The sequence below is a fragment of the Glycine max genome, chromosome 14 (genome assembly GCF_000004515.6).
Source record: "Glycine max cultivar Williams 82 chromosome 14, Glycine_max_v4.0, whole genome shotgun sequence".
Lineage (NCBI taxonomy): Eukaryota > Viridiplantae > Streptophyta > Magnoliopsida > Fabales > Fabaceae > Glycine > Glycine max.
The window spans coordinates 10,810,857-10,836,957 of record NC_038250.2 but is presented as its reverse complement, the minus strand read 5'-3'; positions in this window follow the sequence as shown (position 1 = coordinate 10,836,957).

Genomic DNA, 26,101 nt, shown 5'->3' with positions numbered 1-26,101 from the left:
GATATTAGACATGATGCATTAAAAGGAAGTTTCTCCAAGGTGGTCTTTAGCATCACATTTAAACTTGAACCATTGTCGATGAGTACCTTAGCGACGACATGGTCATGCATCTGACAGACACATGTAGAGCTTTGTTGTGCCCTCTCCCTTCAACGGGAATCTCTTCTTCCGCGAACGCGATATAGTTATTGGTAGTTATATGATTAACAATGCCTTCAAAACCCTTGACTGAGATGTCGTGTGCTACGGGGGCTTCGTTGAGGACCTTTACCAATAGTGCTCGATGCGGCTTGGAGTTTATGAGCAATTTGAGCAAAGAGATCCTTGCCGGAGTTTTATTCAGTTGCTCAACTGCTTTAAACTCACTTTGTTGGATGAGACGAAGGAACTCATGAGCGTCTTCCAAGGTCACCGCCTTTCCTTGAAGACCTTCTTTCTTTTCAGCTCCTTTTACCACCGGGGGATCCACTTCTTTTGAGGGGGTGGCCATGTCTGTGGGCTCTTGGATCATGGGTGCTTTCCCCTTGGAGGGAAATTCCGCCAAGTAAGGGGGAGCGAACACCTTGCCAATGCGGTTTACGCCACTAAGGCCGGTGATGTTGGTCACCTTGGCTGACAAGGAGTCAACCTCGGTTGCAGCTCTTTCTCTTAAAGTGGGAGGGGTATACTTCTATGGAACGGCCTTATTGCTTTGATAGGAAAACGATGTTGGCTTGGGCACTGTCAGGGGGTACTTGGACCTGGAGCCAGTCACCTTCCTAGTGAAACCTATTACTAGGGCTTTGGGGTTTGGGGGAATCTTCCTTTCTGCCGACTGCATGCAAATATGTGGTTCTTCCCTATCTCCTTCGGACACTTCAAGCTGCCACCAATCCATGAGCCGTTGAAGTAACTCTTCCACCGCGGGGCAGGATTCCATGTCGTGTGATTCCCCGAGATGAAACAGACATTCGCCACTTTCGCCTCCGCCACGAGAGACCATGCATGCTGCCTGCAGCGACTGGTAGATGAATCGTCTAGACGTAGCCACATCTTCTAATCTCTTTGGCCCTGACGGCTTATCCTTTTCGATGGCGTTTACGCCAGCCCCTCCATGACTGACTAGTGGATTGGTTTTAACGTTGGGGCCCTCCTCTTGGAATGATAGTCAGTCGGCATTTATTAGGTGTTGCACCTTATACTTGAATGACAGGCAAGAGTCAATGTTGTGTTTGGGGGCTCCACTATGGTATGCGCATGTGGCATTCGAGTTGTACCACTTGGGGTATGGTGACTGAAAAACCTTCCCAGGTATGGCCACCACCAAATGATTTTCCAATAATGAGGGCCACAACTCGGAATATGCCATGGGAACAGGAGAGAACTCGTCTTTCGGGGGGCGTCGTGCATTGTTATAGCTCGCGCTAGGAGTTGTATTATTGGCTGGCCGGTGGACTCTTTGTGAGAGATTTCGGCACGCAAAGTTTCAAGATTGTACAAAGAGTCCACAAGGCGTGGGAAAGCCCGTTAAGGAAAGATAGAGAACTTAGGGGCATCCGTAATGGCATCATCGGAGAGAACTTAGGGGCATCCGTAATGGCATCATCGGAGGTTATCATGAATGGCCAAGAGTTCATACACGAGGGTTAGATTGGCTCTCCAAGTTGAAAATTATCAACGAGGAGAACTTCGAAGCTCCGGAAGAGGATGAAGAAGTCCAAGCTCTAAAATTAGAGCTAGGAAAGGCAAGACTCACCAAAGAAAAATTCAAGTTAGTCGCTACAGACATTCGGAAAGAGTGTGCCGAATTACGAGAGGAAAATGCGGCTACCGTAAGAGCCCTCGAACGAGAAACCAAGAGGGCTCGCAAGGAAGAGCATGGCCGGGATAAATTCCGAGGAGCTTTGTGGGGCAGCAACAATGAGCTCAAGCTCCGGAGAGAGGAAAGAGACCAGTCACGAATACATGGCATGGTCTTAAAGGAGGAGTTAGCTGCTTGCTCAAGATCCAAGAGGAGTTTGGTCCAACACTTAGAAGCCACGGAGCAAAGCATGCTAGCTATAATAGGGCAGTACAAGGAAGAGTTAAACCAGTCTTTGACCCATGAACAAAAACTAGTAGAGGACTTCGCACAAGCGTACGTCGAGAAGGAAGCAAGAGGGAGAGTGATTGATGCATTGCATCAAGAAACGACCATGTGGATGGATAGATTCGCCTTGACCTTAAATGGAAGTCAAGACCTCCCGCGACTACTAGCCAAAGCAAAGGTCATCGCCAAAGTGTGTTCAGCCCCAGAGGAAATTCACGGGCTAATCAATCACTATCAACACATGATAGATTTAATGGCCCATATAATTAGAAACCGTTAGGTTCTGTTGTAACATTTTTGTATGATCTTGGCTAGATAAAAGCTTTTGTTCCTTTTTATAAAATGAGAAGTTCTGAAACTCATCACGTTGTCTAAAAAGGCCTTGAAATGGATCCAAGTGCTCTGATCATTCATTAGCATATTCATGTTTTGGTGACATACTCACCACTGTTTGTTTCTTTAGGGAACTCACCATAACTAAAAAAGCGCAAATGCACCCCTATAACACCCGATCCAGAAGTAAGATGGATAACGAAGAGGGAGTGCAAGAATAGATGAAGGCCGACCTATCGGCCTTAAAAGATCAGATGACTTCTATCCCAGAGGCCATGCTAAAGCTTCAAAAAACTATAGAAGATAATGCCACGGCGGCCGCTTCGAATACAGCTAGGGAAGCGAAACCGGTGCTACAGCCCGCAATAAACTTGGGCCGAGACAGAAACGTGACGGGTTTTAATCGGAGGTATAGTCCTCAAGCCTACCCTTATGGTTTGCCTCCAGACTTCACTCCCCGTACCGCTCCAGACGATTTGAGCCAAGCCCCTACCTTCGAGGGGCAGCTCCCTCCTCATGCCGACTATCCTCTACAAGAAGATGATGAAGGATATGCCTATTTAGGCCCTCTACTTCCCCTCAAGGAACCAGCCCCCCATGAGTTGCCCCAACCAAACATAGTCCGCCACGTCCCGTCTCCGTCTGCACCCGTTAAGGAACTCGTTCCCTTTGCAAAAGACAAGGGAAAGATTGATCTACTTGAAGAGAGGCTAAGAGTGGTAGAAGGCCTCGGCAACTATCCGGTCATGGAAAGTGGCAGACAAACCATAACTGCACCATGACTAATTTTGCACGTTGTTCCCAAATCATCATTGTTATGCGTACCTCGTGGAAATAATATGGAAATTCGACCCGAGACCGACACCTTAACACACGAATTTGTTTTGCCCCAGATATCAAAATCGGGCTCGCACGATAAAAAGATCATGTTGAGACACAACCTTAAGCTACTTTGAACCTTGGCCCATGAAAAGAATCCTCATCCTTTCCCCCAAAGAAAAGGATAGTAGAATCTCCTCAAGGGAGATCGAATAACGAATGCTAAAACCCGAATTCCTAATCAAAGATCGGAAAGGAAGAAATGAAAAGAAAGAAAAGAAAAGGAAAAGAAGGATTCCCGATCGAAGATCAGAAGAAAGTAAAAAGAAAAAAGATCGAAGGAAAAATAGAATAATTCCCAATCAATACAGGAAACCAGGAAAGAGAACAGAAGATCTTCTGACTAGATAAATTTTTGACAGGGTAAATGACTGCCGGCAAAGGAAAATCCAATTTTGAAGTAGTTCTTCCTTTGGGATTGCCATTCAAAGTCGCTCTCGACTGGCGATATCCCGTCCCACATAAACAAAGAGGAAAAGACTGACACACCCAGCTTCCTCTCCAAAAACACTACCCTCGAGAAAATCCTATTGATCCGTGATCGTGCGTGTGATCTTTTGGTTCGATAGGAAGTCATGTGAAAAATAAAGTCATGGTGCAGTTATGGTTTGGGATTAAGGTAAAACACTTGCCTGTGTGAGTTTTTATACACTATGAGTAATTTTATTCCTAGTTTCAGTTTGACCTGACGTTTCCCCTGAATGTTCATTTAAAAGCTAAATGTTGACATCCTGCCCTTCATTTTCAGTTACAAGGAAAATTACTTTTGGCATGGGTATTGTCATACCCTAATTTCGTCCGGGGATTATTATTTGATGATATACAACCTTTGATTGGCTGCTTCGAGACACTTGACATCCTTGGTTGCACAATGAATGAAGTCTCGAGACGTGTCAAAAATCAAAAGGAAGCAGGCTTGCGCAATCCGTGAAATTCCATAATGTGGCGGAAATCGAAAAGAGGTGTTTTTGCGCAATCCGTAAGTTTCCGTAACTTCTTCGAAAGCTAAAAAAGAGTAAATACATAATCCGTACGGATTCGTAACCATGCGGAAGAAAAATAAGTATCGTTACGAAATTCGTGAAGTTTCGTAACGTTACGGAAAAAGAATTATCAAAAAAATAGAAGGGGGTGCATTTAGTAAAAAGGGGGGGTACAAATAGCAATCTGACCCACTTGGGCCTTCCAGATCCTTCCTCCAGAAGGCTGTTGCTTCTGTAGGAAGCAACCTTTCTCGCTTGGGCGAGCTGAGTGGCAAGCTCCTCCCCTATTTTGCTATAAATAGGGGGAGTGAAGAAGAAAAGGGTTCAGCTTCTTAGGCACTTCTCTCTCTCTCGAAATTGCTGAGGAAAATTATTTTCGTGAAGAAAATCCAAGCCGAGGCGCTTCCGTAACGTTTCCGTAACATTTCCGTGAGTAATTATGCGAAGATTCTCGACCGTTCTTCAACATTCATCGTTCGTTCTTCGTTTTCTTCAGTCTTCAACGGGTAAGTACCTCAAATCGAGCTTTTCAATTCATTCTATGTACCCGTGGTGGTCCACATTTCGTTTCATGTATTTTTATTCTCGTTTTCATTTACTTTTTATACCCCCTTTTGACGTGCTTAAGCCATTTATTTAAGTCATTTCTCGCCTAATCTAAAAATAAAATAAATTTCCACCGATCGTTTGAATTGCATCATCCGTTAATTTCGGTTAAAATGAATTCCGACCGTTCGGTCGTGCCGTAACCACGTTGGAAATAAAAAGAGAGGTAAAATAATAATATAATAATAAAAAAATACCCATTTAGTAAAATAAAGCGAAAGATCAATCGGACGTTTTCTCTTTGGGATTTCTCATTCTTAATTGAATTGACTAATAACTAAAGTGAAACTAAGGCTAAAATCAAACTCGCCTAGTCAAGCTCGTCCACAAAAATAGGTTTTTTTTTTAAAGTTTATCATTTCAGTTTCTTACTAAGTAAAATGGATCATTTTTAAGGTCCAACGCCTTAAAATGATCACCCTTCAAGTAAAAAGAATCGCTTGATTCACGCATAAGAAAGAACTACGTAGGTCTGATTTCCTCTTTGATAGAGGGTACGTAGGAGCAAGAGCCCCGCTTTTGTCGACCTCAAAAATAAAAAGAAATAAAAGTTAAGGTAACACAGTTTCCACAATTCTAAAAAATAGGTTGTTGTCCTTTGAGACAAACGTGAGAGGTGCTAATACCTTCCTCAAGTGTAAATACAACTCCCGAACTTAGAATTTTCATTTTGACCGGTTTCCTTCGGTTTTCCCGACGTTTTCCACAAATAAACGTTGGTGGCGACTCTGCGCATCTTTCCTCCTTTGGAAAGCGCACCCGTGAGCCTCGCCCTCACTCGCCCGCGAAGGGCACGTTGCGACAGTTGGCGACTCCACTGGGGACCTTTTTGTGAGTTAGGCCTATTTTAGGAGTTGTGGATTTGTGAAACTTCGTGTGTGCATTTGTTGAACTGTGTAAAATGTAAATAATTGTTGTCTATTTCGCATTCTTTACACTGCATTCTATGCACCCACGGGTTTGAGTAAAAAAGGGGCCCTACACCCGGGTTCATGGGAATTTAAGGAGTGGAGGTGAATCTATTATCATGCTAGGTCTCCGACTTGCTTGATAATAGTGAAATCTCGTCTAGAGCTTTCTCTCTTTATAATGTGTTGTCGCTGGTATTCCATACCGCCACAATATTATTATCTTGAGTGATGATACCTCTAGAAAACAGCCGTGTGAGTTATGAATTGTTGGGGGGTAGTTATTAGAGACCCTTAGATATTGTCCTATAGGTTCCCAAATAGGGGCAAAGAGCAAACACGCTCCTATGCCATCCTGTCTCATGCATTTTTTGGTTTATAGTTTTTGCTAGTAATGTTTGGTTTCTTTAGAGTAATACATAAACCTTTTTAATGCTACGTTGAGGCGCCATCATGCCCAAAACGTAGCATTAAAATTGGGTCTCTGCGGTCTCGTATGTATGAATTACCCATTTGTCTTGTTTTCTTTCCGTTTCATGCATACGCATCGCATCATTCATGTCGGAGTCTTGATCCACCCCTTTTTTAGGTAAATGATGGGGACAAATCAAAATGGCAAAAGGTTTTACCAAGTCAAGGTTAAAAGTCTAGATGTCACTAGCCTCAAGGAATTGGGACGATTGATGGGACCTCTCCAAAGGAAAGCCTTCCGCAAAGTGTACGGGAAGATTCTAGATTTGGCCGCAGCGGAGGTATTTACGGAAGCTGTCGTATCCCTCGCCCAATACTATGACCAGCCGTTGAGGTGTTTCACGTTTGGGGACTTCCAAATAGTCCCAACTATTGAAGAGTTTGAGGAAATATTAGGATGCCCTCTTGGGGGGAGGAAACCGTATCTTTTCTCTGGCTTTCTTCCTTCCTTGAGCAAGATTGCGTCTGTGGTTGGTGATTCAGCAAAGGAGTTGGATCGCACGAAGCAAACTCGGAACGGTGTAGTGGGCTTGCCTCGGAAATACTCGGAAGGTAAGGCAAGGGATATGGCGAGCCAAGAGAAGTGGGGCCCGTTTGCAGATATTTTAGCTTTGCTGATTTTTGGGGTTGTCCTCTTCCCGAACGTCGACGGTTTGGTAGACTTAGCCTCCATTGATGCTTTCCTCGCATATCACCATAGCAAGGAAAGTCCAGTGGTGGCTATCTTGGCAGATTTGTTTGACACCTTTGACCGGAGGTGTCAGAAAAACAGTGCGCAGATTGTCTGTTGTTTACCCGCTCTCTGTGTGTGGTTGATTTCACACCTATTCCGACAAGACACGAGACACCCGTGTCCGCTTCAAAGCTATCGCTCATGCGCCGAAAAAGGAAGAGTCGATTGGGACCAACATTTGGCTGGGATCGAGGGCAGCGCGATCAATTGGTTTCCTCGTTGGAAGGAAGGCAAGGAAGGAGTTCTTTTCTCGTGTGGGGACTACCCTAATGTTCCATTGATAGGGACTAGGGGGTGTATTAATTATAATCCCGCACTCGCCATAAGACAACTAGGGTACCCCATGAGGGGAGCGCCAACCGAAGAAAGTCTCTCGCCTTTCCTTGTGAGGAATCTAGGCGCGCAAGGTCTCGAGGTTACACAAAGAATCCACAAGGCGTGGAGGAGTCCGTTGAGGAAAGACAAGGAGCTTAGGGGCATCCGTAATGGCGTCATCGGAGGTTATCATGGATGGCTAAGAATTCACACACGGGGGTTAGATTGGCTCTCCAAGTTGAAAGTTATCGATGAGGAGGACTTCGAAGCTCCGGAGGAAGATGAAGAAGTCCGAGCTCTAAAATTAGAGTTAGGGAAGGCAAGACTTGCCAAGGAGAAGTTCAAGTCAGCTGCTGCACACATCCGGAAGGAGTGCACCGAGTTACAAGAGGAAAACGCGGCCACTGCAAAAGCCCTTGAACAAGAAACCAAAAGGGCCCGCAAGGAGGAATATGGCCGAGAGAAATTCCGAGGAGCATTGTGGGGTAGTAACAATGAGCTCAAGCTCCGAAGAGAGGAGAGAGATCGCTCATGGGTGCATGGCATGATCTTAAAAGAAGAATTAGTTGCTTGCGCGAGGTCCAAAAGGAGTTTGGCTCAACACTTGGAAGCCACGGAGCAAAGCATGCTAGCTATCATAGGGCAATACAAGGAAGAATTGAACCAGTCCATGGCCCATGAACAAAAGCTAGTGGAGGATTTTGCACAAGTGTATGCCGAAAAAGAAGCAAGAGGGAGGGTGATTGATGCGTTGCATCAAGAAGTGACTATGTGGATGGATAGGTTCGCCTTGACCTTGAATGGAAGTTAAGACCTCCCGCGTCTGTTAGCCAAAGCAAAAGCCATGGCCGAAGTGTGTACTGCCCCCGAGGAGATTCATGGGCTAATCAATTACTGTCAGCACATGATAGATTTGATGGCCCATATAATTAGGAATCATTAGGTTCTCTTGTAACACCTTTGTATAATCTTGGCTAGATGAAAGCTTTGTTCTTTTTATAAAATGAGAAGTTCTGGACTCATTACGTTATCTAAAAACCTTGGGGTGGATCCAAGTGCTCCGATCATCCATTTGCATACTCATGTTTTGGTGGCATACTCACCGTTGTTTATTTCTTTAGGAATTTCATCATAACTAAGAAAACACCAAGGCACCCCTATAACACTCGATCCAGAAAAATGGATAATGAAGAGGGCATGCAGGAACAGATGAAGGCCGATCTATCGGCCTTAAAAGATCAAATGGCTTCCATCTCGGAGGTCATGTTAAAACTCCAGAAAACCATAGAGGATAAAGCCACGGCAACCGCCTCCAGTACAGTTAGGGAAGCGGAGCCGGTGCTGCAGCCCGCCTTGAATCCGGGCCTAGACAGAAACACGGCCGTGTTTGGTTGAAGGTATAGTCCGCAAGCTTATCCTTATGGCTTGCCTCCGGACTTCACCCCCCGTGCCACCCTGGAAGATTTAAGCCAAGCCCCTACTTTCGAGGGGCAACTCCCACCTTATGAAGACTATCCCGGGCAAGACGATGGGGAAGGAGATACCCATCTTGGCCCCCTGCTCCACCTCAAAGATCCGTCCCCACATGAACTACCCCAACCGAACACAGTCCGCCATATCCCGACTTCAGCCGCACCCGTAAAAGAATCTGTTCCCTTCGTGGAAGATAAGGGGAAGATTGAGGCGCTTGAAGAAAGGTTGAGAGCAGTCAAGGGCCTCGGCAATTACCCATTCTCGGATTTAGCGGATTTATGTCTCGTTCCCAACATCGTCATCCCTCCCAAGTTCAAAGTATCGGACTTTGATAAGTACAAAGGAACGACATGTCCGAAGGGGCATATTCGGATGTATTGCCGAAAGATGGGGGCGTATTCTGCGGACGAGAAATTGTTGGTCCATTTCTTTCAAGACAGCTTGGCCGGAGCAGCTGTAGCATGGTATACCAATCTGGAAGCTTCCCAGATCCGATCATGGAAGGACTTGGCAACTGCCTTCATTAGGCAGTACCAGTACAATACGGACATGGCTCCCGATCGGAACCAGCTTCAGGGTATGACTAAACGAGAGCATGAGTCCATTAAGGAATATGCCCAGAGATGGAGAGATCTCGCAGCCCAAGTCGTACCGCCCATGACGGAGAGGGAGATGATCACAATTATGGTAGATACGTTACCCACGTTCTACTATGAAAAGCTGATAGGCTACATGCCAGCTAACTTTGCGGATCTCGTCTTCGCCGGAGAAAGGATTGAATCCGGACTACGAAAAGGCAAGTTCGAATATGCCGCCAATATGGCCCCCAACAACAGTAGAAGAGCCCCAGTAGTGGGCGCGAGGAAAAAGGAAGGAGATGCCCACGCGGTCACCACCGCCCCAACATGGATGAAAGCACCCCAAAATATCCAAAGCTCATACCAGCCCAATCCCCCAAATTTTTTAATCTGAGCCGGGAATTCCCTCCCAACTCAAGTAAAAGGACCACCCGCAACAGAAAGAGCGCCGGCCCAACGCACAGCTCCAGCCGCACCCCGGCCAGTTAATAATATAGCCCCCGGCGCGACCTATAAATATGCACAACACCCGCCCTCGAAAGACAACTTCCCTCCTATTCCCATGGCATACTCCGAGTTATGGCCTTCATTATTGGAAAATCATTTGGTGGTGGCCATACCCGGGAAGGTTCTCCAGCCACCCTACCCCAAGTGGTATGACCCGGGTGCCAAGTGTGTGTACCATAGTGGAGTTCCCGGACACAATATTGACTCCTGCATCCCGTTCAAGTATAAGGTGCAGCACCTGATTAGTGCCGGCTGGCTATCGTTTCAGGAGGAAGGCCCAAATGTTAAAACCAACCCGCTAGCTAGTCATGGAGGGGCTAGCGTGAACGCCGTCGAAGAGGATGGCCCATCGCGGGCAAAGAGATTGGGAGAGGTGGCTACTTCTAGACGCTTCATCTATCAATCACTGCAAGCGGCGTGTATGGTCTCCCGTGGTGGAGACGAAAGGGATGAATGTTTGTTTCACCTCGGGGAGTCGCATGACATAGAAACCTGTTCCGCGGTGGAAGAATTGCTTCAGCGGGTCATGGATTGCGGGCAGCTTGAAGTATCCATAGGAGGGAGGGAAGATCCACAAATTTGCATGCAGTCGGAAGAGAAGAAGGTTCCTTTAACCCCCAAGGCCCTAGTGATATGTTTTACTAGGAAAGGGACCGGCTCCACACCCATATACCCCCGGACGGCGCCCAAACCAACGTCATTTGCATATCAAAGTAATAAGGTCGTTCTGTGGAACTATACCCCTCCTGCGTCCAGCGAAAGAGTTGCAACCGAAGTTGACTCCCTATCAGCTAAGGTAACCAACATCACCGGCCTCAGCAGCATAACCCGCAGTGGTCGGGTGTTCGCTTCCCCTCACCCGGCGGAATTGCCCTCCAAAGGGAAAGCGCCCATGGTCCAAGAGCCCACAGACATAGCCACCCCCTCGAAAGAAGTAGATCCTCCAGTGGGAAGAGGGGCCGAAAAGAAAGAAGATCTTCAAGGAAAAACAGTGACCTTGGAAGAGGCCCAAGAGTTCCTCCACCTCATCCAACAAAGCAAGTTTAAGGTAGTCGAGCAACTGAATAAAACTCTAGCAAGGATCTCTTTGCTTGAACTACTCATAAACTCCGAGCCTCATCGTGCGCTGTTGATGAAGGTCCTTAACGATGCCCATGTAGCACATGATATCTCAGTGGAGGGTTTCGAAGGCATCGTTAATCATATAACCACCAACAACTACATCGCGTTTGCGGAAGAAGAGATTCCCATTGAGGGGAGAGGACACAACAAGGCTCTACATGTGTCGGTGAGATGTATGGACCACGTCGTCGCAAAGGTACTTATCGACAATGGATCGAGTTTAAATGTAATGCCGAAGACCACTTTGGAAAAGCTTCCTTTTAGTGCGTCACGTTTAAAACCAAGCTCGATGGTGGTGCGAGCCTTTGATGGTACTCGGCGGGAAGTAATGGGGGAAATCGACATTCCCATTCAGATAGGCCCCCACACTTGCAATGTGGTGTTTCAAGTAATGGATATAAATCCCGCCTATAGCTGCCTCTTGGGAAGACTGTGGATTCATGCCCTGGGAGTGGTCCCTTCGACGCTTCACCAGAAATTGAAGTTCGCAGTGGGTGGACTTTTAGTGATAGTGTCGGGTGAAGAGGACATGTTAGTGAGCTGCCCCTCCTCCGCACCATACGTAGAAGCGGCGGAAGAATCATTGGAAACAACTTTCCAATCCTTTGAAGTGGTGAGCTGCGCCTCTGTGGAACTAAGTTCGTCGCTACCTTCTCTCTCCAAAGCAGCCATAATGGTGGCGCGCGTTATGCTCAGGAACGGATTTGAGCCCGGAATGGGTCTAGGCAAGGACTGCCTCGGGAATGCCGACGTGGTCGATATCAAGGGAAATCCATACAAGTATGGATTAGGGTATGAACCCGGGATGCCGGGGAGGAGGAACGTGCCGTCAAGATTTCGGGCAGATAGGGTATGGCCCAGCCGTATTAGCCAGTGTTTCACCAACGCTGGAATGGTGTCCGAGCAGGAGGTGGCAGCAATAGAAGAGGAGTTCCCTCAAGACCCACCAAGTTTTGTGCAACCATGCCACCCCGATTCCCAAGTGGGGAACTGGCGCGTGATAAGCCAGTCAGAAGTCTATACCGCTGATTCAATGTAATTAGAGCCTATAGATTTCCGTTCTCTTTTGTTTTGTGAAACCTACCTTATTAAATAAACAAAGAGATCTTGTTTCATCTGTTCCTGCAGTACCACCCTTTCTCATATCATTTTGCATGTTTTTTGTTTCTTTTGTCTTGTTTGGTATAGATATGAGGGTCGATTCTTTGAGGATCCTAACAACGAGGGTTTGACAATCGATTTCGATCGAGATATAAGCCAAACGATAAACGAAGAAGAGGAAGAGGACGTCCTGTCACCATAGTTGGAGAGGCTGGTCGCTCAGGAAGAACGTGAAATGAAGCCTCACCAAGAAGAAACCGAATTGGTAAACTTGGGGACCACGGAGGAAAAGAAAGAGGTAAAGGTAGGAACCGGTATGACCGCGCCTATCCGCCAAGGCTTGATAACCCTTCTTGAAGAGTATCAAGATGTCTTTGCGTGGTCGTATCAAGACATGCCCGGTCTGGATTCCGACATTGTGCAGCATAAGTTGCCTTTGAATCCTGGGTCTTCTCCGGTTAAGCAAAAGTTACGAAGAATGAAACCCGAGATGTCTTTAAAAATTAAAGAAGAAGTAAGGAAGCAGTTTGATGCAGGATTCTTAGCTGTGGCACGGTACCCGGAGTGGGTGGCCAACATTGTCCCAGTCCCGAAAAAGGACGGCAAGGTTCGAATGTGTGTAGACTATCGGGACTTGAACTGAGCCAGTCCTAAAGACAATTTTCCCCTGCCACACATTGACATATTGGTAGATAATACAGTCAAATTCGCCCTTTTCTCATTTATGGATGGTTTCTCGGGGTATAATCAAATAAAGATGGCACCCGAAGATGTAGAGAAGACCACTTTCGTCACCCTATAGGGAACATTCTGCTATAAAGTGATGGCCTTCGGACTGAAAAATGTTGGGGCAACCTATCAGCGTGCCATGGTGGCGTTGTTCCATGACATGATGCATAAGGAAATAGAGGTCTACGTGGATGACATGATTGCTAAGTCTCGGACTGAGGACGAACACCTTGTCAATCTGCGTAAGCTGTTTGGAAGGTTGCGGAAATACCAATTAAAACTAAACCCAACCAAATGCACCTTTGGGGTGAAGTCGGGGAAGTTGCTAGGATTTATCGTAAGTCAGAAAGGGATAGAGATAGATCCCGAGAAAGTGAAGGCCATCCTTGAAATGTCGGAACCCCGCACGGAGAAGCTGGTTCGGGGGTTTTTGGGCAGGTTGAATTATATCGCGAGATTTATCTCACAACTCACCCCTACCTGTGAGCCCATTTTTAAGCTATTACGTAAGAACCAGACGGTCCTGTGGAACAGTGACTGCCAAGAGGCCTTCGAGAAGATCAAACAGAGTCTTGCAAATCCCCCGGTGCTCATGCCACCTGTAACAGGAAGACCTCTTTTCCTGTACATGACCGTGTTGGACAAGTCTATGGGGTGCGTGTTGGGTCAGCATGATGATTCTGGGAAAAAGGAGCAAGCCATCTACTATCTGAGCAAGAAGTTTACCGCATGTGAGATGAATTACTCAATGCTAGAAAGGACGTGTTGTGCTCTGGTGTGGGCATCACATCGGCTTAGGCAGTACATGCTCAGCCACACCACGTGGCTTATTTCCAAAATGGATCCCGTGAAATACATCTTTGGAAAACCGGCCCTCACGGGATGAATCGCTAGGTGGCAGGTACTATTATCTGAATTCGATATCGTTTACGTCACCCAAAAAGCGGTAAAAGGAAGTACCTTAGCGGATTATTTGGCCCAGCAACCCCTCCAGGATTATCGGCCGATGCACCCCGAGTTCCCAGATGAAGATATCATGGCCCTGTTTGAAGAGAAGCGGACGCACGAGGACATAGACAAATGGATTGTTTGCTTCGATGGGGCATCCAATGCTTTGGGCCACGGAGTAGGGGCGGTCCTTGTATCCCCGGATGATCAGTGTATTCCTTTCACGGCTAGGCTAGGTTTTGATTGTACCAACAATATGGCCGAGTATGAAGCATGCGCCCTCGGGGTTCAGGCGGCCATTGATTTTGATGTAAAACTACTCAAGGTGTATGGAGACTCAGCTTTGGTGATACGCCAGTTGAAAGGAGAATGGGAAACTAGGGATTCGAAGTTGATACCCTATCAAACTCACATCTTGAGGTTAGCCAAGTACTTTGACGACATTTCCTTCCACCACATACCTCGGGAAGAGAATCAAATGGCTGATGCGTTAGCCACCCTGGCATCCATGTTTCAACTTGCCCCACACGGGGATCTGCCATACATCGAATTCAAATCTCAAGGCAGGCCGGCATATTGTTATGCAATAGAGGAAGAGCGGGATGGGAAACCGTGGTATTTCGACATCAAGCAGTATGTCGAGAACAAAGAATACCCGCTAGGGATTTCTGACAATGACAAAAGGACGTTCAGGAGATTGGCTACTGGTTTCTTTGTAAGTGGTACCATCCTGTACAAACGAAACCACGACATGACCCTCCTACGATGCATGGATGCCAAAGAGGCGAACTTCATGATTGAGGAGATCCACGAGGGTTCCTTTGGGACACATGCCAATGGGCATGTTATGGCCAGAAAAATCCTTAGGGCCGGTTATTATTGGCTCACCATGGAAAGCGATTGCTGCGCTCATGTACGCAAATGTCATAAATGTCAGGCATACGTAGACAATGTCAATGTTCCGCCACATCCTCTGAATGTTATGTTCGCCCCTTGGCCTTTTTCCATGTGGGGAATAGACGTCATTGGGGCCATCGAACCCAAAGCGTCGAATGGTCACCGCTTCATTCTTGTGGCGATAGATTACTTCACCAAATGGGTCGAAGCAGCTTCTTATACTAATGTCACAAGGAATGTGGTAGTTAGATTCATAAAGAAGGAGTTGATTTGTCGATACGGACTCCCCAGGAAGATCATTATTGACAATGGCACCAATCTGAACAATAAGATGATGCAGGAGATGTGCGAAGACTTCAAGATCCAGCATCATAACTCTACCCCTTATCGGCCAAAGATGAATGGAGCTGTAGAGGCTGCGAATAAGAATATTAAGAAGATTGTTCAAAAAATGACAGTGTCATACAAAGATTGGCATGAGATGTTGCCTTTCGCCCTACACGGATGCAGAACCTCGGTACGAACTTCTACTGGGGCAACGCCGTATTCCTTGGTTTATGGGATGGAAGCAGTGCTCCCATTTGAGGTAGAGGTTCCTTCTCAGAGGATCATGGCGGAGTCAAGCCTAGAAGAGTCAGAACGGGCTCAAGCACGCTACGACCAACTTAACCTTATTGAAGGTAAGCGTTTGGCCGCCATGAGCCATGGGTGTTTGTATCAATGAAGGATAAAGAACGCATTCGACAAGAAGGTACGCCCGCGCAAGTTCAACGAGGGGGACCTCGTGCTGAAGAAGATGTCCCACGCTGTTAAAGATAATCGAGGCAAGTAGGCCCCGAATTATGAAGGACCTTTCGTGGTGAAAAGAGCTTTTTCTGGGGGTGCTCTGATACTCACCCACATGGACGGCGAGGAGTTGCCCTCGCCCGTGAACTTCGATGTAGTTAAACGATATTACGCTTGAAATCTGGGGCAATCGAGAGGACGTTGCATGTTCTTTTAATTCTGAGTTTTTGTTCTTCTTGGTTTCCTCCAGGGATTCCCTTCCTCTGTATTTGTCTCGTTCCTTTAAAAGAAGAAAAGATGGGCGAGGTTTTATCCCTCCCTTTGGTTTCAAACCTTGTGTTTTAAATTTGTTATAACTTGAGCCCTCTTCGCTCGGTGTATGGGGTGCCCCAAACGCTTATTTAAAATTGAATCTAACCAGCCTTCACTAAAATAAAATCATCGCATTAGAAATATTCATACATGCACATGCACATGCATATCTTGTGATAGCAAGGAGCAGAATCGTCTCAGGCCACGGTCAGAAGTCAAGACAAGTCAATGGCAGAAATCAACCAAGGTAAGACGATGACCGGTCACGATTGGTCGCATATCATTTGGCTCTTACTTGCAGGTACTTAGGGATGGAAGCGAATGGAGGATAGGATCGCGACCGACCAAGCGCCACCCCTTCCCGGCGCTAAACAAACAGAGAATGTCGCTGCAAGGCAGCCCAGTATCCTTTGCGTTCGCAGTTTCTTTTACTATTGTTTGTTTTAAATAAATAATTGTCACCTAATTCTAATTTAAGTAGGTTCAAGTGGGCAAACGCTAACACATAAGGAAGGAGGGGACATGGTTAATGTTCCCCTCAAAAAAAAAATGTGGCAGGTTAGCTCGCCTGGGCGAGCTACCCCTGCATTCAAAATATAAAAACGAGGGAAGGGAACATTTTTGCATCCAAAAACTCCCCCCCCCCCCCCTCATTCAAAAGAAAGAACACGAAGGCTTGCGGTTCTTGCTCCCTCAAGCCACTTTTGGTTGCCTTTTGCTTTCATTTTTGGTGTTATAATTCACTCCAACAAGTAAGTATTCAATCCTTGATGTTTTTAGCTTCCCATTGGTATATTTTCTTCATCTTTTGGTGCTCCAAATTGTGAGAATGCGCTTATATTTGTGGGGCAGTTTTGGTTTGTTTTTATGCTTGTTTTCTTAAGTTGAGGATTTGAATGAGAAGGCCTTAGGCCTATGTTGTATTCTGAAGCAATGGGGCATGCCACATTGTCCCCATTCTCTTGCAATTTGTGTCCAAACGTGCGCCCACCAAGTGCTCGGTGAAATGCCCCAATGATATATGAATATGATTTTTGCAAAATTGGGATGGTGGGGTTGTTTTATGTATGTAGAGGCGGCATAGGAAAGTCAAAATAGATGCCCAAACGCAATCCCAAGCTTAGGAACCCAAACTTTTTAAGCTTCAATGCAAGAAAATATACTCATGACTAGGGACCCAAAATTTGGTTTTAGAATTAGAAAAGCATGAAAATAGGGACTTGTTTGTAAGAATTTGGGTTGCCCCATGATTGTTACTTTGCACCTAAGTAACGTGGGAAATGCTTTTCAATGGTGTGTAGATATATGTGTAAATATAAAGGGCATGAAATTCTTTGCAAAGGGTGAAGGAATATTGAGGTCACTTCCTAAATGAATGTATGATAGCACGGGATTCCCTTTTGAATGCAAGTATGTGCATAATGTAAATATCTTGCCAATATGCATAAGTGTGAGTGAAACAATGAAAGTTTGTATGGTATATATATTTCGAGTGTGTGTAGGTAGTTTGTGATAGCAAATGTTTAGGACATAGTTAAGTGTAAATTTTGACGCAATGCCTTAAGCGTGAGAATGTGTGTTCTTTTCAAATGCATATATATGTATGACAATTAGAATGTGTTGGATGGCCTCTACGTTGATATAAATAGTAGGATATTCTACATATACGCATGTGCATAAATGTGTTACTTTAAACGTGCGCATGATTTCGTTCTAAACCGGAGGGGTTAGCATGACATTTTTTGCGTTAAGACAAGCATTAACTTGTAAAACTAACTTCTAAATGTTTGTTCTCGTAGGAAATGGCCCCAAGGAAGCTTGCCTCAAAGAGATCTAGGAAGGATAAAGAGGCTGAAGGAACCAGTTCCGCTCCCGAATATGACAGCCACCGCTTTAGGAGCGCTGAACACCAGCAGCGCTTCGAGGCCATCAAGGGATGGTCATTTCTCCGGGAGTGACGTGTCCAGCTCAGGGACGACGAGTATACCGATTTCCAGGAAGAGATAGTTCGCCGGCGGTGGGCATCACTGGTCACCCCCATGGCCAAGTTCGATCCAGACATAGTCCTCGAATTTTATGCCAATGCTTGGCCTACAGAGGAGGGCGTGCGAGATATGAGGTCTTGGGTGAGGGGTCAGTGGATCCCGTTTGATGCAGATGCTATCGGCCAGCTCCTGGGATATCCTTTAGTGTTGGAGGAGGGTCAGGAGTGCGAGTATGGCCAGAGGAGGAACCGGTCCGATGGGTTCGACGAGGAGGCCATCGCCCAGTTGCTATGTATACTGGGGCAGGATTTTGCCCGGACTGCTGCCGGGAGACGGGTGCGGATCATGCGCACCAACATGACCACCCTGACTCAGATCTGGATGACTTTGCTGCTCAGCAACATCCAGCCCAGCGACCATAATTCTGACCTCCCCCTGCCGAAGTGTCAGCTGGTGTACGCCATCCTGACACGGATAAGCATTCATGTGGCTCAGCTAATCGTTGATGCCATCTATATATTTGCAGGTATGGCGCCCACCAGGCACCCTCTGGACCCGGATAAGTCCAACAGGGCCCTGGGATTTCCCGCCTTGATCACAGGACTATGCCAGTCGTTCGGAGTCCCTGTCGCACCTAGCAAGGTGATTCGGCCGCCCATCACCCGAGCTTTTATTGAGAAGTATTGCACGCAGAGACAGGTCCAGGGGGATGCTCCGCAGGCCGTAGACGCGCCGCCACCTCATCAGGCCGGTCCAGCCGGATTATTTGATACGAAAAAGTATTTGCGGCATTTGGTTCGCCAGCAGGCGGCCAACCACCGGGCACATGTACAGACCCATGATTGTCTTTACCAGATGAGCCTCAGCCTGTAGAGCCAGGGTTTTACTTCTTTTCCGTGCCCTACTCCGGACCAGTTCAGGGCAGAGGTCGCATGGCCTGGAGATTGGCCTGAGGCCCGGGCAGGAGAGGCACCAGCAGAGGCACCAGTAGAGGCTCCCGACGAGGCAGATGAGGCCCGCGAGGACGAGGTGATGACCGATTTACTTGATTTCTTAGGAGGAAGCGGGGCCACATGATTGGGAGATCCCTTGATCCATATTTCTTTTTTGTTTCCATTTGTTTTTTCTGTTTACATATCATCTTATTTTTGTTTGACTAAGGGACTAACGTTTGTTTCATGTTTTGACTTTTGTTTTGTACATACATATCGTTTGAGTTGTTACGTCGGTACTTGTTTCATTGTTGTCAATAGTGTTTGTTGAAATTTCGGAACCGTGTAGAGTTTTTCATTTAGGAACGTCGTCCTAAAAATAAAATGAACCAAAAATCCTAATAAAGAGAAAGAAGCGTTGTGAATAAAAGTCATGTTCATAAAGAAAAGAAAAAGGTTTTTATCTATACATGTATGTAAAAGGAAAATGTGTATAGAAGGTTTTTGTGTGTAAATGATGCGTGGAAAGGAATTCTTGTGTGTATGAGCAACGAGTGTATATGAAGAAACTTTTGTGTGAACCATAAGTGTGTGTTGGGAAAAATGAAAAATCTTTGAATGTGAATAAGGTTTGTATATAGACCGTGTGACGTAAAGAGAAGAGTTCTAATGCGTGTACAGAAAAAGTTTGTCATGTATAAAAATATAGATGTACAAAGAAAGGTTTTCCTCATAAAGGACCACAGGTGTATAGTTTTAGTGAACATATATAAAAATAAAACAAAAAGTAAAGAGAAAGAAAGACCGTGAAGGTCAACATGTTATAGTTAAGAAGTATAAATCATTCGTAAAGAGCAAACGTATCTTCTGGAAACAAGGGACTGATGCTAAGAGTTTATTTTCCGGAATAAACCGAGATAAGAATGGATGAATTCATTGAACTGATAAAAGAACATAATTGGGAAACGTTGGGTCTGTTTGTGTAAATTCCCAACCGTAGTATCACAATGCCATAAACAGGATGCTTGAGTGCCCACCTGGCTGTAGCCATGACTAATTTTGCACGTTGTTTTCAAATCATCATTGTCACGCGTGCCTTACGGAGTGATAGGGGAGTTCGGCCCGAGACCGACACCTTGACACCCAAATTTGTTTCGCCCCAGATATCAAGATTGGGTTCCCACAATAAAAGACCCCATTGAAACACAACCTTAGACCTTTTTGAACCTTGGCCAGTAAAAAAGGAATCCTCATTCTTTCCCCCGAAGCAAAGGACAGCGGAATCTCCTCAAGGTAGAGCAAATAGAATGCTAAAACCCGATTTCCCAAAGAAAGGGATGGGGAAGGAAGAAATGGAAAGAAAGAAAAAAGAAAAATGGAAATAAAGAAAAGAACAGAAGAAAGGAAGGAAGGATTCCCGATCAAAGATCGAAAGGAAGTGAAAAGGGAAAAGAAGCAATTCTCGATCAATGAAGGAAAGAGGGCAAAAATTCTTCAAGCCAGATTGCCACTCGAAATCATTTTTTGACTGGCAATATCCCACCCCACGTGAACAAAGAGGAAAAGACCGAAACACCCAGCTTCCTCTCCAAAAACACCAACCTCAAGAAAATCCTATTGGTCCGTGATCGTACGTTTGATCTTTGATTCGATAGGAAATCGTGTGCAAAATAGAGTCATGGTGCAGTTATGGTTTGGGAATAGGATAAAACACTTGCCTTGGGAGTTTTATACACTATGAGTGATTTATTTTCAGCTTAGCCCGATGTTTCCCGTGCATGTTCATTTAAAAGCTAAAAGTTGACATCCTACCCTTCATTCTCGATTACAAGGAAGATTACCCTTAGCAAAAGTATATTGTTTCTCTAAGATATGGTGCTCTCGCGAATGATTTATTTTTCTTTGCAAAAAGCATGTTTGCCTTTCAGGTGGAAAAACCCGGTGGACCGTTCGGTCCCGCCAACCCCCTTTTTCGGAGCTCCATGAATTGCGTTTTCGTTCATGCGTCCTCCACTTTCGAGTTTGGAGCTGTGTTTCATGATTGCCTAAGTGATGACCCTCAAGGCAATCCTCCATTCTCACCCTTTTCCGGAGCTCCATGAATTGCGTTTTCGTTCATGTGTCCTCCACTTTCGAGTTTGGAGTTATGTTTCATGATTGCCTAAGTGAGGACCCTCAAGGCAATCCTCCATTCTCACCTTTTTCGGAGCCCCATGAATGTTATTGCCTAGGGCTGTTCATGTGTCCTCCACTTTCGAGTTTGGAGCTGTGTTTCATGATTGCCTAAGTGAGGACCCTCAAGGCAATCCTCCATTCTCACCTTTTTCGGAGCCCCATGAATGTTATTGCCTAGGGCTGTTCATGTGTCCTCCACTTTCGAGTTTGAAGTTGTGTTTCATGATTGCCTAAGTGAGGACCCTCAAGGCAATCCTCCATTCTCACCTTTTTCGGAGCCCCATGAATGTTATTGCCTAGGGCTATTCATGTGTCCTCCACTTTCGAGTTTAGAGCTGTGTTTCATGATTGCCTAAGTGAGGACCCTCAAGGCAATCCTCCATTCTCACCCTTTTTCGGAGCCCCATGAATGTTATTGCCTAGGGCTATTCATGTGTCCTCCACTTTCGAGTTTGGAGATGTGTTTCATGATTGCCTAAGTGAGGACCCTCAAGGCAATCCTCCATTCTCACCTTTTTCGGAGCCCTATGAATGTTATTGCCTAGGGCTGTTCATGTGTCCTCCACTTTCGAGTTTGGAGTTGTGTTTCATGATTGCCTAAGTGAGGACCCTCAAGGCAATCCTCCATTCTCACCCTTTTTCGGAGCCCCATGAATGTTATTGCCTAGCACTGTTCATGTGTCCTCCACTTTTGAGTTTGGAGCTGTGTTTCATGATTTCCTAAGTGAGGACCCTCAAGGCAATCCTCCATTCTCACCCTTTTTCGGAGCCCCATGAATGTCATTGCCTAACGCTGTTCATGTGTCCTCCATTATCAAGCGCGAAGCCTCTGGTGACTGGGAAACACGTTCTTCTGTTGTTTTCCGGATCGGTTCCTTCGCCAAATATGTGTATATATGTATACGTATATTATATTCGTTGTTCTGGTTGTTGTTTGTATTTTGTTTTGTGCAGAAGAAAAAAGAAAGAGTAGAGGCGAGAGTCGTCATCACGGAAAGGGCAGGACAGACGAAATCAGTGTCCTATCTTTGCTTTCCACTTATCTCCGATGAGAGGTAAGTAAAGAGGGGCAACTGTCATACCCTAATTTCGTCCGGGGATTATTATTTGATGATATACAACCTTTGATTGGCCTCTTCGAGACACTTGGCGTTCTTGGTTGCACAATGAATGAAGTCCTGAGACGTGTCAAAAATCAAAAGGAAGCAGGCTTGCGCAATCCGTGAAATTCCGTAATGTGGCGGAAATCGAAAAGAGGTGTTTTTGCGCAATCCGTAAGTTTCCGTAACTTCTTCGAAAGCTAAAAAGAGTACATACAGAATCCGTAAGGATTCGTAACATTGCGGAAGAAAAATAAGTATCGTTACGAAATTCGTGAAGTTTCGTAACGTTACGAAAAAAGAATTACCAAAAAAAATAGAAGGGGGTGCATTTAGTAAAAAAAAAGGTACAAATAGCAATCTGGCCCACTTGGGCCTTCCAGATCCTTCCTCCAGAAGGTTGTTGCTTCTGGAGGAAGCAACCTTGCTCGCCTGGCCGAGCTGGGTGGCAAGCTCCTCCCCTATTTTGCTATAAATAGGGGGAGGAGTGAAGAAGAAAAGGGTTCAGCTACTTAGGCACTTCTCTCTCTCTCGAAATTGCTGAGGAAAATTATTTTCGTGAAGAAAATCCAAGCCGAGGCGCTTCCATAACGTTTCCGTAACGTTTCCATGACTAATTACGTGAAGATTCTCGACCGTTCTTCAACATTCATCGTTCGTTCTTCGTTTTCTTCAGTCTTCAACGGGTAAGTACCTCAAACCGAGCTTTTCAATTCATTCTATGTACCCGTGGTGGTCCACATTTTGTTTCATGTATTTTTATTCTCGTTTTCATTTACTTTTTATACCCCCTTTTGACGTGCTTAAGCCATTTATTTAAGTCATTTCTCGCCTAATCTAAAAATAAAATAAATTTCCACCGATCGTTTGAATTGCATCATCCGTTAATTTCGGTTAAAATGAATTCCGACCGTTCGCTCGTGCCGTAACCACGTTGGAAATCAAAAAAGAGGTAAAATAATAATATAATAATCAAAAAATACCCTTTTAGTAAAATAAAGCGAAAGATCAATCGGACGTTTTCTCTTTGGGATTTCTCATTCTTAATTGAATTGACTAATAACTAAAGTGAAACTAAGGCTAAAATCAAACTCGCCTAGTCAAGCTCGTCCACAAAAATAGGTTTTTTTTTAAGTTTATCATTTCAGTTTCTTACTAAGTAAAATGGATCATTTTTAAGGTCCAACGCCTTAAAATGATCACCCTTCAAGTAAAAAGAATCGCTTGATTCACGCATAAGAAAGAACAACGTAGGTCTGATTTCCTCTTTGATAGAGGGTACGTAGGAGCAAGAGCCCCGCTTTTGTCGACCTCAAAAAATAAAAAGAAATAAAAGTTAAGGTAACACAGTTTCCACAATTCTAAAAAATAGGCTGTTGTCCTTTGAGACAAACGTGAGAGGTGTTAATACCTTCCTCAAGCGTAAATACAACTCCCAAACTTAGAATTTTCATTTTGACCGGTTTCCTTCGGTTTTCCCGACGTTTTCCACAAATAAACGTTGGTGGCAACTCCGCGCATCTTTCCTCCTTTGGAAAGCGCACCCGTGAGCCTCGCCCTCGCTCGCCCGCGAAGGGCACGTTGCGACAGGTATATTGTTTCTCTAAGATATGGTGCTCTCACGAATGATTTATTTTTCTTTGCTAAAGCATGTTCACCTTTTTGGTGAAAAAAAAAACCGGTGGACCATTCGGTCCACCCTCAAATCTTATCCGGAGTCCCTCGAATTGATTGTCGTTCATGCATCCTCACCCATCGAGTCTGGAGCCCCACGAATTGATTGCCTAGCGCTGTTCGTCTATCCTCCACCCTCAAATCTTATCCGGAGCCCCATGAATTGATTGTCATTTATGCATCCTCCACCATCGAGTCTGGAGCCCCACGAATTGATTGCCTAGCGTTGTTCGTCTATCCTCCACCCTCAAATCTTATCCGGAGCCCCATGAATTGATTGTCATTCATGCATCCTCCACCATCGAGTCTAGAGCCCCACGAATTGATTGCCCAGTGTTGTTCGTCTATCCTCCACCCTCAAATCTTATTCGGAGCCCCATGAATTGATTGCCTAGCGCTGTTCATGCGTCCTCCACCATCAAATCCAGAGCCCCATGAATTGATTGCCTAGCGCTGTTCGTGTATCCTCCACCGTCCTATTTGGAGCCCCATGAATTGATTGCCTAGCGCTGTTCATGCATCCTCCGTTACCAAGCGCGGAGCCTCTGGTGACCGGGAAATGTTTTTTTGTTATTTTCCCGATCGATTCCTTCGCCAAACATGTGTATATGTATATATTATGTTATTGGTGTCTTTTGTTTGTGTTTGTTTTGTGTTGTGCAGAGAAAGAAGAAAGAGAGAGGAGAGTCGTCATAGACTAATCACGGAAAGGGCAAAGACGGATGAAATCAGTGTTTTATCTTTGCTTTCCTCTTATCTCCGATAAAAGGTAAGTGAAGAGAGGCAACTGTCATACCCTAATTTCGTCCGGGGACCATTGTTTCATGGCATGTAACCTTTGTTTGACCGCTTCGAGGTGCTTGGCACCCTTTGTTGCACAATACGTGAAGTTTCGTGACATGCCGGAGATCAAAAGGAAGCATTGTTACACAATCCGTGAGTTTCCGTAACATGCCGGAAATCAAAAGGAAGCATTGTTACGCAATCCGTGAGGTTCTGAAACATCCCGAAAGCCAAAAAAAGGAGTAATTATGTGACCCGTAAGGTCCCGTAACCTTACGGAAAGAAAACAAGTATCGTTACGAAATTCGTAAAGTTTCGTAACGTTACGGAAAAAGAATCACCAAAAAAGCAAAGGGGGTGTAGTTAGTAAAAAAGGGGGTGCAAATAGAAACCAGGCCCACTTGGGCCTTCCAGGATGTTCCTCCAGAAGGCGGTTGCTTCTGGAGGAAGCAACCTGGCTCGCCTGGGCGAGCTGGGTTGCAAGCTCCTCCCCTATTTTCCTATAAATAGAGGGAGGAGTCAAGGTGAAAGGCATTCAACCCTTCTGGTACTTTGTAATCACTTAAAATTAATGAGGAAAATTGTTTACGTGAAGAAAATCCAAGCCAAGGCGCTTCCGTAACGTTTCCGTGGGTAATTTTGCGAAGAACGGCGCTAGGCAATCAATTCATGGGGCTCCGAATAAGATGGTGGAGGATACACGAACAGTGCCAGACAATCAATTCGTGGGGCTCCGAACTTGATGGTGGAGGATGCATGAATGACAATCAATTCATGGGGCTCCAGATAAGATTTGAGGGTGGAGGATAGACGAACAACGCTAGGCAATCAATTCGTGGGGCTCCAGACTCGATGGTGGAGGATGCATGAATGACAATCAATTCATGGAGCTCCGGATAAGATTTGAGGGTGGAGGATAGACGAACAGCACTAGGCAATCAATTCGTGGGGCTCCAGACACGATGGTGGAGGATGCATAAATGACAACCAATTCGTGGGGCTCCGGATAAGATTTGAGGGTGGAGGATAGACGAATAGCGCTAGGCAATCAATTCGTGGGGCTCCAGACTCGATGGTGGAGGATGCATGAATGACAATCAATTCATGGGGCTCCGGATAAGATTTGAGGGTGGAGGATAGACGAACAACACTAGGCAATCAATTTGTGGGGCTCCAGACTCGATGGAGGAGGATGCATGAATGACAATCAATTCATGGGGCTCTGGATAAGATTTGAGGGTGGACCGAATGGTCCACCGGGATTTTTTTCCACCTAAAATGGCAAACATGCTTTAGCAAGGAAAAATAAATCATTTGCAAGAGCACCATATCTTAGAGAAACAATATACCTATTCCAAAAGTAATTTTCCTTGTAACCGAAAATGAAGGGCAGGATGTCAACATTTAGCTTTTAAATGAACATTCAGGGGAAACGTCGGGTCAAACTGAAACTGGGAATAAAATCACTCATAGTGTATAAAAACTCACACAGGCAAGTGTTTTACCCTAATCCCAAACCATAACTGCACCATGACATTATTTTGCACATGACTTCCTATCGAACCAAAAAATCACACGCACGATCACGAATCAATAGGATTTTCACGAGGGTAGTGTTTTTGGAGAGGAAGCTGTGTGTGTCGGTCTTTTCCTCTTTGCTTATGCGGGGCGGGATATCACCAATCGAGAGCGACTTTGAATGG